Source organism: Bufo gargarizans, chromosome 3, assembly GCF_014858855.1.
Source record: "Bufo gargarizans isolate SCDJY-AF-19 chromosome 3, ASM1485885v1, whole genome shotgun sequence".
Classification (NCBI taxonomy): Eukaryota; Metazoa; Chordata; class Amphibia; order Anura; family Bufonidae; genus Bufo; species Bufo gargarizans.
The window spans coordinates 366,848,388-366,859,639 of NC_058082.1; positions in this window are offsets into that span (position 1 = coordinate 366,848,388).

Sequence of the window (11,252 nt, forward strand, 5' to 3'; positions counted from 1 at the left end):
AACATGATTTTTTTTTTGTTTCAAAAATTATATTATTGTGTAAAACCTAAATAAATAAAAATAAGGTTTACATATTAGGTATCGCTACATCCGTAAGAACCTGCTCTATAAAAATAGCACATGATCTAACCTGTCAGATGAACGTTGTAAATAATAAAAAATAAAAATGGTTCCGAAACAGCAATTTTTGGCAAATTTTCCATTTTAATCAATTATTTCCCCGTAACAAAGCAAGGGTTAACAGCCAAACAAAACTCATTATTTATTGCCCTGATTCTGTAGTTTACAGAAATGCACCATATCTGGTCGTAAACTGCTGTATGGCCACACAGCAAGGCGCAGAAGGAAAGGAACACCATATGGTTTTTGGAAGGCAGTTCTTGCTGGACTGTTTTTTTGACACCATGTCCCATTTGAAGCCCCCCTTATGCACCCCTAGAGTAGAAACTCCAAAAAGTGACCCCATTTAAGAAACTACACCCCTCAAGGTATTCAAAACTGATTTTACAAACTTTGCTAACCCTTTAAGTATTTCACAAGAGTTTATGGCAAATGGAGATGAAATTTCAGAAATTCTATATTTTTTTACTTTGCCTCACAAAAAGTGTAATATAGAGCAACCAAAAATCATATGTACCCTAAAATAGTACCAACAAAATTGCCACCTTATCCCGTAGTTTGCAAAATGGGGTCACTTTTTGGGAGTTTCTACTCTAGGGGTGCATCAGGGGGCTTCAAATGGGACATGGTGTCTAAAAACCAATCCAGCAAAATCTGCCTCCCAAAAACCAAATGGCGTTCCTTTCCTTCTGCACCCTGCTGTGTGCCCGTACAGCAGTTTACGACCATATATGGGGTGTTTCTGTAAACTGCATAACCAGAGCAATAAATGTTGAGTTTTGTTTGGTTGTTAACCCTTGCTTTGTTACTGGAATTTTTTTTTGTTAAAATGGAAAATCTTCCCAAAAAGTGAAATTCTGAAATGTTATCTCCATTTCCATTAAATCTTATGAAACGCCTAAAGGGTTAATAAAGCTTGTAAAATCAGTTTTGAATACCTTGAGGGGTGTAGTTTCTCAGATGTGACCACTTTTATGGAATTTCTACTCTAGGGATGCATCAGGGGTTCTTCAAATGGGACATAGTGTAAAAAAAAAGGCCATCAAAATCTGCCTTCCAGAAACCATATGGTGTGCCTTTCCTTCTGTGCCCTGCCGTTTGGTCATACAGCAGTTTACGACCACATATTGGGCGTTTCGGTAGACTGCAGAATCAGAGTAATAAATGTTGAGTTTTGTTTGGCTGTTAACCCTTGCTTTGTTACTGGAAAAAAGTTATTAAAATGGAAAATCTTCCCAAAAAGTGAAATTCTGAAATGTTATCTCCATTTTTCATTAAATTTTATGGAACGCCTAAAGGGTTAATAAAGCTTGTACAATCAGTTTTGAATACCTTGAGGGGTGTAGTTTCTTAGATGTGATCACTTTTATGGAATTTCTACTCTAGGGGTGCATCAGGGGTTCTTTAAATGGGACATGGTGTAAAAAAAAACGGCCATCAAAATCTGCCTTCCAGAAACCATATGGTGTTCCTTTCCTTCTGCACCCTGCCGTTTGGTCATACAGCAGTTTACGACCACATATGGGGTGTTTATATAAACTACAGAATCAGGGCAATAAATATTGAGTTTTGTTTGGCTGTTAACCCTTGCTTTGTTACTGGAAAAAATTTATAAAAATTGAAAATTTGCCAAAAAATGGAAATTCTGATATTTCATCTCCATTTGCCAATAACTCTTGTGGAACACCTAAAGCAGGCATCCTCAAACTGCGGCCTTCCAGCTGTTGCAAAACTACAACTCCCAACATGCCTGAACAGCCTACAGGTATCAGCCTACAGCAGGGCATTTTGGGAGTTGTAGTTTTACAACAGCCGGAGGGCCGCAGTTTGAGGATGCCTGACCTAAAGGGTTAACAAAGCTTGTAAAATCAGTTTTGAATAACTTGAGGGGTGTAGTTTCTAAAATGGGGTCATGTTTAGGTGTTTTTTTATTATGTAAGCCTCACAAAGTGACTTCAGACCTGAACCGGTCCGTAAAAAGTGGGTTTTGGAAAATTTCTGAAAAATGTCAAGATTTGCTTCTAAACTTCTAAAATGATCCAAACATGAAGTATACATATAGGGAATCTAAAGTAATAACTATTTTTTGAGGCATTACTATGTATTATAGAAGTAGAGAAATTGAAACTAATTTTTTAAAATTTTTGGTAAATTTTTTATTTTTTTTATAAATAAAAATGATTTTTTTTACTCCATTTTACCAGTGTTATGAAGTACAATGTGTGACGAAAAAACTTTCTCAGAATGGCCTGGATAAGTAAAAGCGTTTTAAAGTTATTCACACATAAATTGACACTGGTCAGATTTGAAAAAAATGGCCTGGTCCTTAAGGTGAAAATGAGCCCGGTTTATAAGGGGTTAATAATTCATATTTTCAGTTATACATAGACTTAGGCCTCTTGCACACGAATGTGTGCGCCCCATGGCTGTGCTGCGGCCCACAAATTGCAGGCCGCAATGAACGAGCACCCACCGTGGGGCAGACGTAGCTGATTGTGGACATATTCACTTTAATGGATCTGCGATCCGGTCGTTGAGCAAAAAGATAGGACATGTTCTATCTTTTTGCAGAACGGAAGTACGGGATGAAATCCCATGGAAGCACTCCGAAGTGCTTCCGTAGGTTTCCGTTCTGTGCTTCTGTTCCGCACCATTCCGCATCTCCGGATTTAATGCGGAATGCACACGGAACTGTGCCTGTGTATTGCAGATCCGCAAATGAGGTCTGCAATATGGCCATGGAGCGCACACGTTTGTGTGCAAGAGGCCTTAGTTTGCATCAGACTCATTGTTAACTGGCGGTTTCATTTATAGGCACGTTAATTTAGTTAATCTGCTGCACCATTTATACTTAATCTGTTCTGTTATATGTACATAGACTTACTGTGCATAAGACTCATTGTCAACAGGTGTTTAATATATAGGCGCATTTATCTAGTTCATCTGCTGCGCCTTTAATGAGTAATCTGTTCACGTATACAGAGACTTACTCTGCATCAGACTCATTGTCAATAGGTGGTCTCATATATAGGCACACTTATCTAGTACATTTGCTGCGCCATTCATACTTGCGTTCAGTTACTGTACACTATGACCAAAAGACAGTTGTCTGGGCCCGCAAAAAAAAACAGGCAGTGGTAAAAATTTTGCTGTATCCGGCAGAAGAAGGGGTGGTGATAGCAGCAGCAGAAAAAGGCCAACAATCCAGATGTACTGGAATGGGTGACTTGCTCTTCAACATTATTTCAGGTGAGAAAATACAGCCAGGAATCGGTGGGTTTCTCTGACACCACACTTAGTTCCCCATGACCCATAAACAACCTCTGTGCTGTCACATGTCCTGCAACTGCCTCTTTCTTTTGCTGTTCAGGCCAGCACAGACTTGGAGGAGAGGTCTACATCCTCCCTTAGGTGTGCAACTAGCGATAATGACAGTCAGTTGGGAGCAAATGTTGCGCGTGGTGAGGGACATTGCCATCAGACTGGTGAGGGTGACATAACTGACAAACAGACAGTAGTGCTAATGTAGCCAATTGCACATGGGATCTTAGTGAAGAGGGGACATAATCATCATCATCAGGGGTTGAGGCTTGCAGCAGGCCCATGGGACAGCAGCAGGGTGGAAGCAGTGGGAGATCTGGAGCCAAATGAGCCCGGGGTAGACTGTCTGCCATTCAAGAGCCTGCCTGTTGGGAAACAACTAGTGGTGCAAGGGTTCATAAGGGCAGCGGTAGTCAGTCAAATGCCATACTTGGCAGTGTGGGATTTTTTTTATCAAGTTTCTGGAAGACGTTAGCGTCAACACATGGTGCATCACTATAAAGTGGCCTGGAAAAACCGGAAAAAAACTGGAAAAAGTGGCCTGGAAAAACCGGGGCATTAATGTAGTGGTACAGCTTGACATAGCAACTCCTGCATCTCCCTGTGACCCACATGCCTTCTCCAGCAGTAAGGGCTCATCAACCTCAGCAGAAGGAAGCTGTAATTTCTTCCCTTTGTCTATTGCTCCTGATGCTCCTCTTACTCCTTGCCACAAAACCAACTCATACACTGTGCTCTGAAAACAATACAAACAAAAAGAACTTTCAAAAATGGACTGAGAATAAACATAAAAAGCTACACATTAAAATTGTAAATAGCTCTGTTCTGTCAAATGGAAAGAACAGAAATTATTTTTTAATACTGTAGACATGAATCCCTTTAACCCCTTCATGCATTATCACATACAGGTACATGAGGGAATGCGGCTTCTTGCCGCCTCCTCACATGCATGAACGTGATATGATCGGGCGGGTAAAGGGGCTGCTGTTACTGATAGCTGGGCCCCTGCTGCATCCACTGGTATCCCTGTATGCTGTGATGATGGCAGCTTAACCCTTTCACGTGCAGCGGTCAGCGGGGTTTACAGAGGGAGGGGGCTCTCTCTGATTCCATCGCCCCCCCGGGCTGCGCTGACAGGGGGCTGATAGTTGCCATGGCAGACCTGATGCCTTCCACAGGCATTGGAGCCTGCCAGCTATGGAAGCCCAGGAGATCCAGGCTGTGGGCTGGGTCTCCTAGGCAACTGTAAGCATCTTAGGCCTCTTTCACACAAGCGTGACGGATTAGCTCCAGATGTGTTCAGTGAAACTTGCACCATTTTGCAAGCAAGTTCAGTCAGTTTTGTCTGCGATTACATTCAGTTGTTCATTGTGGCGAAACCAACCTCGCCACGGTGGTTTGGAGGGGGCTGTTTGCCAGCCTCCTGCACCAGGATTACGGCCCTTTGAGATACTTTTGCTAACTTTTAAACCCCTGAACCTATTCAAGTGAATTTTGGATAGGTTTGTCCCCAAGTTATACTGTTTAAATTGATGTAAGTTATATGTATGGACAATGTAACCTCACAAAGTTGTAACAATTTATAATAAGTGTAACTTGTCAGCTTGGGAGGAATATGCTGGGTGTGGTTCTATTATCCCATTGTCCCATTGTGTGTTTAAATGGTGATGTCTGTCCTGTTGTCTCCACATGTGTATTGGCGATCTCCCCTTTGTCCTGAGAGATAATTGGATTGCCCTCGGTTGTCTCTGGGACAGAGAGGAGGAACCCATGATGCATTGTGGGGATGTGTTGTATCTGTTCTGTGTCGCAGTCTCCCTTCTGGTCCTCTAGGGGGCGTGAACGATTGGTTGCTGTACTTGCATTGTGTGTGTTGTAAGATATTGATTGGTTGGATTTCAAAACCCTGTGGGCAGTACTATGTTTGTTTTTTATGAATAAAAGAGGCTGTATCTGAAGTACAGTCAGACCACTGCTTGACCCTCAACACGGAGCCTTGTCTCGTTATTGGGGGGATTCCCTGTATGCTGTTAGAGACTGATTGTCAGGAGTGTAAGCTGACTGTGCGCTTTTCCTGTTCGCGTGCTAGCAGCTATTCGCGAGGTTCCAGTTTGGAGTGCTATTTTGTATCCAGTTCGGGAGTTTGGTGTTCTGCAGTAGCTGTGCCTGTCTCTCAGAAAGGGGCATATCGCCTAAACGGATCTTAACCCCTTGTCTACTGAAACGGTCTGTTACATTGGTGGCAAGCAGTGAGATCATTCCTACAGCCAGAAGGACAGCTACAGGAGACACCATTTCTTTGGATTTTACAACTTAAGGGCAACGCATGTCTCAGTACAGCGACCCTAAAAGCACCAGGATGGAACCAGCAGTGGAGTACAGATACTCTGTTGAGGAATTTGACCGTATGATGTGGTTGCGGCTGAACTTCTTCGGACCCAATCCAGCTGAGAAATACGTGAAGTTCGTGAGGAGTCTAGTGTTCAAGACCCTACTATACCGGGCAGAAGGTGACGGTCAGCTGCCACGTTGGGTGGACCTCCATCGGAAGTTGCAGTTGCGGGACAGAGGGAGCCCAGTCTCCATTCCCCAGCGGCAGTGTGAAATGCAGGGAGAGGAGAGCAACGTCCTCCCTCCCCAGCGGCAGGCTGAGTTACAGGGGGCAGAGGTAGTTGTTCCTGCCCCCCAGCAGCAGCATGATTTTTTGGGAATTGGGAGCCCAGTCTCCATTCCCCAGCGGCAGGCGGAGTTACAGGGGGCAGAGACAGTCGGTCCTGTCCCCCAGCGGCAGAATGTCCTACAGGGAATAGAGAGCCCAGTCTCCTTTCCCCAGCAGCAGGACACTGTATTGGGAGCGGAGGAGGTCGGTCGCCCTACCCAGAAGCTGGAAGTATGTATGGGAGAGGAGCTCGTTACCCCCTCTCCCCAGCGGCAGCTTAACGCACCAGGGGGAGACAGTAAGCCCCACAACTGTGCAGATGGGACCGTGGTCTCTGCACTCACAGCACAGGGGGTAGGGACAGTCGGTCCTGTCCCCCAGCAACAGGGCTGTTTAGCCAAAGAGGAGACAGTCGGTCTCCCCCTCAAACAACCAGATCTCCAGCCATCTCCGCAGGGATACCAGGAGGAGGAGGTAAGCGAGCCCTCCCCTTCCCAGCTACTTCCCAAACGAGTTCTGGGGGCAGGGGATGAGCCTGCAATACCCACTGATCCCTTCCCAGCGGAAGAGCTGGCATCAGGGCAGGGAGCCGCTAGCCTCTGCTCCACCGACCCCCTTGTTACAGGACTGGCTTGTACCCCCCTCACCCCAGCGGAAGAGCTGGCATCTGGGCAGAGCGCAGTCGGCCTCTGCCCACCAAGTACCTACAGCTCCAAGCTGGAGAACCACAAAGCAAGGAGTAGCAGATGCACACTCAACAGCTGGGGACCTACAGAACAGAGCCAGGCCCCAAAATTCAACAGGTCCAGTTTTGGGTTGTGGGTGGGCTGCCAGACTAACTCAGGTACCGACCGGCGTGAGGTCAGGTATCTGGTTAGTCTTCCCTGGGGGGGGGGGGGAGATTTGTGGCAAAACCAACCTTGCCACGGTGGTTTGGAGGGGGCTGTTTGCCAGCCTCCTGCCCCAGGATTACGGCCCTTTGAGATACTTTTGCTAACTTTTAAACCCCTGAACCTATTCAAGTGAATTTTGGATAGGTTTGTCCCCAAGTTATACTGTTTAAATTGATGTAAGTTATATGTATGGACAATGTAACCTCACAAAGTTGTAACAATTTATAATAAGTGTAACTTGTCAGCTTGGGAGGAATATGCTGGGTGTGGTTCTATTGTCCCATTGTCCCATTGTGTGTTTAAATGGTGATGTCTGTACTGTTGTCTCCACATGTGTATTGGCGATCTTCCCTTTGTCCTGAGAGATAATTGGATTGCCCTCGGTTGTCTCTGGGACAGAGAGGAGGAACCCATGATGCATTGTGGGGATGTGTTGTATCTGTTCTGTGTCGCAGTCTCCCTTCTGGTCCTCTAGGGGGCGTGAACGATTAGTTGCTGTACTTGCATTGTGTGTTGTAAGATATTGATTGGTTGGATTTCAAAACCCTGTGGGCAGTACTATGTTTGTTTTTTATGAATAAAAGAGGCTGTATCTGAAGTACAGTCAGACCACTGCTTGACCCTCAACACGGAGCCTTGTCTCGTTATTGGGGGGATTCCCTGTATGCTGTTAGAGACTGATTGCCAGGAGTGTAAGCTGATTGTATGCTATTCCTGTTCGGCTGCTGGCAGCTATTCGTGAGGTTCCAGTTTGGAGTGCTATTTTGTATCCAGTTCGGGAGTTTGGTGTTCTGCAGTAGCTGTGCCTGTCTCTCAGAAAGGGGCATATCGCCTAAACGGATTTTAACCCCTTGTCTGCTGAAATGGTCCGTTACATTCATATTTTCCGCGTGGGTGCAATGCGTTTTGATCCTTTTTTCACGCCGTGATAAAAAACTGAAGGTTTACAAAATACATCTCTTAGCAACAATCAGTGAAAAATGCCTTGCATCCGCACTTGCTTGTGGATGCAATGCGTTTTTCACTGAAGCCCCATTCAGTTCTATGGGGCCAGGTCTGCGTTAAAAAAGCAGAATATAGAACATGCTGCAATTTTCACGTAATGCAAAAGTGATGCGTGAAAACCACCGCTCATGTACACAGACAATTTAAATGAATGGGTCCAGATTCTGTGCGGGCACAATGTGTTCACATCACGCCTTGCACCCGTGCATAATTCTCGCTCATGTGAAACGGGTCTTACTGTGTAAGATGCTGACAGTTCAGATTAGTACAATACATAATGTATTGTACTGAATTGAAACAGGGATCAAACCCTGAAAAGGTGAAGTCCCACAGTGGCACAAATATAAAAAGTAAAAAATTAGTTTTTTTTAATAATAAAATTAAAGTTTCAAGTAAAAAAAAATAAAAAAAGGCCCCTCACCATAAAATAGTGTTAAAAAAATAAAAATAAATAAAAAACAGACATATTAGGTATCGCCGCGTCCGTATTTATGTGGTCTATGAAAATGTGACATAATCTACCACCTCAGGTGAACGCCGTAAAAAAACAAATCTAAGCAAAAAATGCTATTTTTTTTCTCACCTTACATCACAAAAAGTGTAATTCCAAGCGATCAAATAGACATATGCACCCTAAAATAGTACCGATCAAACCGTCATCTCATACTGAAAAAAATTAGCCCCTGCATAAGACAGTCACCCAAAAAAAAAAAAAAAATATGGCTTTCAGAATATGGAGACACAAAAAAAAAAAACATTTTTTTCATAAATGCTTTATTATGTAAAACTGAAATAGTAAAATTTGATATTGTCATGTCTGTAACAACCTGCTCTATAAAAATACCACATGATCTAACCTGTCAGATGAACATTGTAAATAAAAAAATATAAAAACTGTGCCAAAACAGCTATTATTTGTTACCTTGCCTCACAAAAAGTGTAATATAGAGCAACTAAAAATCATATGTACCCTAAAATAGTACCATTCAAACTGCCACCTTATACAGTAGTTTTTAAAATAAGGTCTTTTTTTGAAGTTTCTACTCTAGGGGTGCTTCAGGGGGTCTTCAAATGTGACATGGCAACTTTAAATTATCCCAGTGAAATCTACCTTTCAAAAACCATATGGCGTTCCTTTCCTTCTGCGCCCTGCCGTGTGCCCATACAGCAGTTTACCACCAGATATGGGGTTTTTCTGTAAACTAAAATATCAGGGTAATAAATACTGAGCTTTGTTTGGCTGTTAACTCTTGCTTTGTTACTGGAAAAAAATGATTAAAATGGAAAATCTGCCAAAAAAGTAAAAATCTGAAATTTTATCTACATTTTCCTTTAATTCTTGTGGAACACCTAAAGGGTTAACAAAGTTTGTAAGATCAGTTTTGAATACATTGAGGGGTGTATTTTCCAAAATGGGATCACTTTTTTGGAGTTTCTACTCTAGGGGTGCATCAGGAGGTCTTTAAATGAGACATGGCAACTTAAAATTATCCCAGTGAAATCTGCCTTCCAAAAACCATATGGCGTTCCTTTCCTTCCTACAGTTTACCACCACATATAGGGTGTTTCTGTAAACTTCAGAATCAGGGTAATAAATACTGAGTTTTGTTTGGCTGTTAACCCTTGCTTTGTTACTGGAAAAAAATCGATTACAATGGAAAATCTGCCCAAAAAGTGAAATTCTGAAATTTAATCTACATTTTCCTTTAAAAAAAAGGGAGTTAGTAAAATCTGTTTTGTATAAATTGAGGGTGTAGTTTGTAAAATGGGGTCATTTATGGGTGGTTTCTATTATGTAAGCCTCACAAAGTGACTTCAGATCTGGACTGGTCCTTAAAAAGTGGGTTTTGGAAATTTTCTGAAAAATTTCAAGATTTTTTTTAAATTATATTTATTTATCATTTTCTTCTTCACAATAAAACAAGACAAAAGACAAGCAGATAGGGGGTAGACATTACAAATATACAAATATACACCATCGTAAGTTACAAAGGTGTACCAAGACACTCCCCCCCCCCCATCCAGTTTACTTTTGCTTCACAATAAATACAAAGAACCAGAAAAATAAAAAAAAACTTTTCCCCCAACCCTCCCCGCCACCCTCTTGGTTGTCTTGGGAGTATCTTCAAGGCGTTTCCTTTCCATAACTTCTTTTCAAGCACTTAAGTTCTCCCCTTCTTTCACCTGGCTAATTTTCTCATATCTATATACCCTTTCAGATAGGTTTTTCCACTCTACAACACTTGGCGGACTGTCCGCTCCCCATCCTCTAGCCAATACAACACGTGCCAACATCAACCCCTTTGCCCATTTCCTTTCGCTTACTTTATCCACCCCAATTCTTCCAGTATCTCCCAGCACTGCTATACTGATCTCCAGAGGTGCAGATTTCCCAATCTCTCTCCCGTGGTTCTGAAAGACTTGAGTCCAGTACCCCTGTACAATTGAACAAAACCAAATCAAATGCACAAATTCGGCACTCTCCTCTCCACACTTCCAACATTTTACCTCCCCTGTTTTGTACATCTTACTCAGAACCCTAGGGGTGATATAGGTCCGATGGAGGATAAAAAACTGCGTCAGTCGAAAACTACTGGAGATGGTGCTCTTTTTTACATTTTTATAGATATTTCTCCAGTCCAAAGTTAAGGGTTCCACCTCTTGTGCCCATTTCTTTTCACTATTAAATCTAATCACCCCCCTAACCCTTTCTTAATTCTTTTATAAATCTGTGAGATTGATACTTTACTCCCAATTCCCTGATAACAAAATTCAGCAAACTCTGAGTGTTTCGTGATAAAATATTCTCTATTCTCAGTTTTGTCAAATGCATGTTTTAATCTGGCATATCTAAACCATGTGAGGCAATCTTTATCTTTACTTAGACCCATTTCCTCTGGTGTCTTCAACTGACCTTCCACCACCATCTGGGGCACAAACCTAATACCCTTTTTATCCCAAAATACAAAATCTTCAAACTTCCAGAATTCTTTTAAATTTAGATTACCCCAAATGGGGGAGAATTTTAGTGATTGATTTATTCCTAATAATTTTTTAACGTTAACCCAAACAAAGTGTATCATATTACTAATTGGGCACTGCCTACCCTTTATTTTTATCACTCCAGTTTCTAGAGTGCTAATGATATTATATTGGAGACCTCCTAATTCCCCTTCCAAAAAACGACGCAGTCTGTCATCCTCCATCATTAACCACTGAAGCTGGGATGCATAATAATAACCCCGAAAACATGG